This window comes from Anastrepha obliqua, chromosome 4 (assembly GCF_027943255.1).
Source record: "Anastrepha obliqua isolate idAnaObli1 chromosome 4, idAnaObli1_1.0, whole genome shotgun sequence".
Classification (NCBI taxonomy): domain Eukaryota; kingdom Metazoa; phylum Arthropoda; class Insecta; order Diptera; family Tephritidae; genus Anastrepha; species Anastrepha obliqua.
Window position 1 is genome coordinate 10,992,976 of NC_072895.1, and position 6,000 is coordinate 10,998,975.

Sequence of the window (6,000 nt, forward strand, 5' to 3'; positions counted from 1 at the left end):
TTAAAACTGTAGGTGCCTCCATTTGCGGAATAATTTCAATAAGCACAGCACAAATAGGAGGGAGCTCGGCCAAACACCTAATTGAAATGTACGCGCCAATATTTTATTTATTTGTAAAATATTAGTGCCTACTGATAACCGACTATTGTCGTTCCGTTACCCGACCAAGACTAGGTGAGAATAGCTATAACGCGGCTAAAGAACAACAAAGCCGCGGGTGCCGACGGACTGAAGCCGACGGCTGAGCTATTCAAACATGACGGTGAGGAGCTGGTAAGGTGCATGTAATTACCGCGGGATTAGTCTTCTAAATATCGCCCATAAGATTTTAGCGAGCGTATTGTGTGAAAGGCTGAAGCCCACAGTCAACCAACTTATTGGACCTTATTAGTGTGGCTTTAGACCTGGAAAGTCTACCATCGACCAATTCAATATTCACAATACGCCAAATCTTGGAAAAGACCAATGAAAGGAGAATTGACACACACCATATTTTCGTTGATTTCAAAGCTACATTCGACAGTACGAAAAGGAGTTACATTAAATTTAAAAAATTTAATCCTTTTGAGATTTATTCAAAGTTGAAAATTTTAATATGAAGTTTTTAAATTGAAATATCTTCAGTTCGTTCTAACATTTTTATAATTTTTTTAAAATTATTTAAGGCAAAATATGATTTTAAAAAAATTTTGTGAGAAGAAATTATTTTTTTTTGTTGTTTTTTTTTAAATTTGGAAAGCCCCGCTTCTGAATGTTTTGTCGTGGCCCTATGCTCCCGAGAGGAGTGAACAAAGAAAAAAACAAAAAAAATATATATATATTTAGAAGTCCCGGAAAGCTTTACATATAATATATCATGGGAACTATATGGGAAAAATCTGCTTCTAATGTATGCATAACGGTGGCTTGACTGGCTTGCCAATGGACGTAATAACCGAGTACGTCGCGCTAGAACAGTATTTTGCTGTAAGCATTGGAATAAAACTAAACAAGTTTGAGGAATCCTTAATAGAACTACACATAGTCTGAGCTATTATTTAAAAGAAATAAGGAATAAATATGAGTAAAGGCATTGCTTAGAAATAAAAATTCAAAAAAAAAAAAAAAAAAAAAAAAAATTTGGAAAAAGGAATAAAAAAAAAACACAAAAAAAACAAAAAAAAACCTTGATTCCTGTAAAATTTTGAACACAAAAAATATTTTTTTCAAAAAACCTTTTTTTCAAAGTATGTTAAATGATGCATAGATACTCCCCTAATATCCGAAAATCATTTTACAGATAAAAGCTGTTTTCGAACTCGAAATTATAAGCTACAGCGCACTGTGAACCCTGATAAAAAAGCTCATGCCGGTTTTGATATTCCCATTTAAAGCCACATTAAACATTACAGCATAAATTCTTACTGTACAGACTGTACAGAAGCTATTAGAACTACGAATATTGTTGTGGAAATCTCATCAGTATACAGAACACCCAAGCATGTTATTAAGCCAGAGAATATGAAAGTTCTTCAAAAGCGTTGGAGACAGGTTTCTAGCTGGAGGAGACTACCTTGCAAAACACATTCAATGGGGATCTTTACTCTTTACCCCAACGCGTCGCCAACTCTTTGCGACTATAAGCAAATTGAACCTCAGCAGAGTATGCTCAGGCTCTTCAACATATTGGGGTCAACTGACACAAATAAAATTCCCGATTTCATCAACTTGTTGCTCCCTATTTGATTGGCCTTATTATTTTGTAATCGAGTGTACGCCTGCATATTTACATACAAACAAAGGTGTGTATACTTGTATTTGTAAATATTCAACAGTTTCATCATCGATGCTTTGCTGTCTATCTGAATGTTGTCTGTTCGCGGAAAATCAAAATACAAAGCATACTTTGATGTATTATGAAGTTTATATAAAATAAAAAAAATAAAAAGTGTACTTTATTACTTGTTAGTGCAATAAATTATGCAATTGTTTGTATTTAACATTAAATCCATCAGCATGTAATTTTATTGGGTCATTTACATGGAAGTAAGCTTCTTTGATTGTTAGGTGCACGACTCAAATGTTGGTAAATAAAACTCTAAAAATAAATATTTGGGGGTAAAGATCTGAACATCTGAAGGCCTTGCAGAAAATATTTGACGCAATGTCTGATCCTCGAATGATCGAATTCATGATATTCAGTGAATATAGCAGACTCTCTTACAGGTAATCGCTTATTTATTGCTGTGTGCGCCGCATAGTGCGAATTTTCTGGCCTCGAACTCTATCTAACACTGAATGCCCTTTGGAAGGCCAATCAATTCGATGTGGCGACTGAAATCCGCAGAAGGAAATGGCAATAAACCGGTCACACGTTGAAGAAGAGTGGCGACAACATCGCCAAACAGGCGTTGCGATGGAAACCTTTCCAGCAGATAGCACGAAATGTAGTTAGTTCACGAACCACCTTTCGCCGTTCAATAGAAGCGGAAATGAGGTCTTTGAATAAGACTTGGAATGAACTTAGAGCCGTAGCACAAAACCGTGTTACAGATTCGGATATAGTGAAAACTCCCAGTGGGCATGCATGCACGAGAAATGAGTCATCTCTATGATAGGTAGGGAGCAAACCTATCTAAGGAGAAAAAAAGCCACAGAGCGCCTTCAATCCATTCAAGAATGACAGCATATATAGATGGCATCTATCAGTCTAGGCAGACACGCCCAGCGGATGGGTGTGCAAACAAATAATTCTGTTGAAGTTGTCTGGATGAGGAGGCGGAAGATACAATCTCGCTCCTTCTTTGCCATTGTCCTGCTCTATCCAGGCGTAAATTTACTATTCTAGGTAGAGAGCTTTTAAAGGAATTGAAAGATCTCACTTCTGCAAAAATCAGCGATATTCTAAAATTTTTGAAGAGCACACACAAGTTTCCTACGCAGCACAACAATGGGCTATGAGCCAGATGGGGTCCCACAGGACAACCGCTTCAACCAAACCTAATCTAACCAATCGTTTATACCACACAAATCCATATAACTTAAAGTTTCAAACCTACTGAAAGAAAAATAATCAAAAATCAACGCGAATTTTGAGTCTTTTTAAACTGACAACATTGTGCCAAAATTTAATGAAGCTACAAAACTGCGCAACAAGAATTTTTCCAAAAATTCTTACTATCAATTTTGAATTTTTGATGTAAAGTTTTTGAATTTTTTAAAATTTTGTACAAAGTTGGAAAGTGAGTTAACTGATTTTTGCTTTAGTATGAAATATATTTTTATAAACAATTAAAACTAAAATAAGATAAAATAAGAAAAAAAGTCGAAATTCAACAGAGGTGTTTATTTTAACTGAAAATTTACTATACAATTACAATTACAATACAATATTACAATATGACAAATATGAATAAAAAAAGTCAAAAAACAAAAAAAAAAAAAAGGAATCTTAACAATTCTAAAGGTAAATTCTACTACCAATACTCTGTGGTTCAAGTGTGATAACAGCCAGCGTATTTTTATATGAAACAGAATACAAGAAATCCCTATTCAACTCTGTTAAAGTGTGGAACTCATTGCTCAACACTGTGAAGGCTGGAATAGATTTAACTACAGGGCACAAGTCTACAATTACTTTAAAAGTGTTTGATTATGTTGAATTAGGGCATTAAATTTCTCTCCGTGCTCTCCAATTACTACTTTAGTTTTTTTTTCTCTAAATTATTCTTTTCTTTTCCTACTACCAAAGCATTATCTTCTTATTCTTATAGTTAAGTTACATATATTAGATTGTTTTGTTAATAAACTGGTGTAAAAATTTAGATTAAGAAACTTTCATGTTAAAATCACTCAAGTTGTATGAGAAGATACTATTAAAAGACCTTAGTCTTACAATGTACTATTGATATAGGTACATAAATAAACTTCGAGCTCTTTCTTAATGCTCATATGAAAGTTGTTGACAATTTGAGCATGCAGAGATGGTTTAGGATTTTCAAAAAACAACTAAATTGTGTGCTTCCCTACTCATGCCCTACTCAAACCATATAACGCTCAGGTTGTGCAATGAATCAGCGTTTCCCAAGGTGACACGAATATTGCTCCCGGACTGTTTACATAGCGCTGACTGTGCGATTATGGCTGTTGGAACAGAATCGCGGCCGCCGTAGCCGAATGGGTTGGTGCAAGATTACCATTCGGGATTCACAGAGAGGTCGTTGGTTCGAATCTCGGTGAAAGCAAAATTAATAAAAACATTTTTCTATATTAATAGCGGTCGCCCCTCGGCAGGCAATGGCAAACCTCCGAGTGTATTTCTGCCATGAAAAAGCTCCTCATAAAAATATCTGCCGTTCGTTCCATTTGTGGAACAACATCAAGGCGCACACCACAAATAGGAGGAGGAGCTCGGCCAAACACCTAACAGAAGTGTACGTGCCAATTATTTATTTATTTTTTCTTTTAACAGAATCTCAGAACTTTAGTTACGGCTTCATTAGACATCGTAAAGAAATACTTGGAATTATTATAAGAGGTAAAGCTTTAAAAATCGGAGCTATTCTATAAACGAAGTAAAAAGCCCTTAAGGCACCTTTCTTGTCTAGAATTTCGGAAAAATGGTTTTTTTTCATGTTATGACAGTTTGTAGATACTTTTAAAAATATACTTGCAAATTTTTATATTGAAATTCGTTGTAGTTTAGACGTAACAGTCCTTTAAAACGAGACCGGTTTGGAGTACGACGCCCAGGTATAAGCGCGTTAACCGTGTTTTTCTCGAAACTATTTTTTCCGAAATGGCGTTGGCAATTGAACCGATTCATTTGAATTTTTAATAGGTTATTGAGTAGACTTTTGGCTCTCGCCGGTAGCAGAATTATAATTTCATAATCAATTTTTCTATTTTTTTAAGAGCGAGAACGTGAAAAAAATCCTTTTTTTTGTTTTTCCAATAAACAGATAAAATATCTACAAATTTTTTATTATTGTCATTGAAAATTTTGTTTTTTTTTTGTAAATAATGAATTGGTATAATGAATAAAAGCGATTTTCAATTGATATCGATTGTTTTTTTTTTTCAATTTTCAATGCCTTCAATTTTCAGGTCTCTGGACCAGAAAGGTGCCTTAAGGTTTCAAATTAAGGAAAAATTTATAAAAAATTGCCTTATTGAGCCTGAAAGACCAGAACTTTGGTAGTTGCATTTATTTGCACGAAAAATCGATTAATGACTTCAGTTTTCTATGCCCATGATAAAATAAGTTTTTGCATATTGGTATTGTTGCATTATCATTAACTTTCAAAACAAAATCCCGAAAATTATATTTCAGCTAGGTTGAGATCCATAAAGTCAGAAAGTGTAGCAAAAGTACAAAGAAAAATACATTAAAAAAATTATTATTCAAACTTACCTTTACCGCGACTCTTCGGCGTTGATGGTGGGGCAGGTGTTATCGGCGGGGTTTTGCAATCATCGCGAAATATCGGCGAACCAGGAACATAGCGATCATTCTGAAATTGGAAAAAATAAATAGAAAATTAGTTGCATTGGTACTGAAAATCTGAGTGACTCAGAAAAATACTATAAAAATAAATATATGTACATAGAAAAATACAAACACTTGTCCAACAGAGTTACACAGCCTTAGAAATGATTACTAAGCAGTGAAAAAAAGCACAGAAGCTTTTACAAAGAATTCTGACACACATTTTGAGGACGTGCTCCGTTAAGGGGTTACATATGTCCAGAGTTTTCAAAAATCTATTGTTTTTTACAGATTATTATTCTTTATAGTTTTAGGTGTATTTCTCTGGAAGTCCCTATAGATACAAAGTTATGGTAGAAAATGTAACTGCCCGACGAGAGTTTGATTTTTTACATACTAATTTTTGTAAAGAAAAATTAAAATACATTTTTTTATAAAATTTAAATACTAACAAACAATCTTTAAAATTTTTTTATAATTATTTCTGTTGTTATCGCTTCTAAACACAGTTTTTCTTTTAGCGCAGTTTCGAC

General features: G+C 34.0%; 1 protein-coding gene across 1 annotated transcript in view; it reads right to left on the minus strand.

Annotated features, from left to right (window-relative positions):
• Positions 1-5,478, minus strand: part of LOC129243668 (uncharacterized) — a 160,709-nt gene extending 155,231 nt beyond the window's left edge. The window contains exon 1 of the mRNA XM_054880860.1: positions 5,393-5,478. The gene's annotated coding sequence lies outside the window, so the exon portion shown is untranslated. The remainder of the gene's footprint in view (positions 1-5,392) is intronic.
• Between the last annotated feature and the right edge of the window lie 522 nt (positions 5,479-6,000).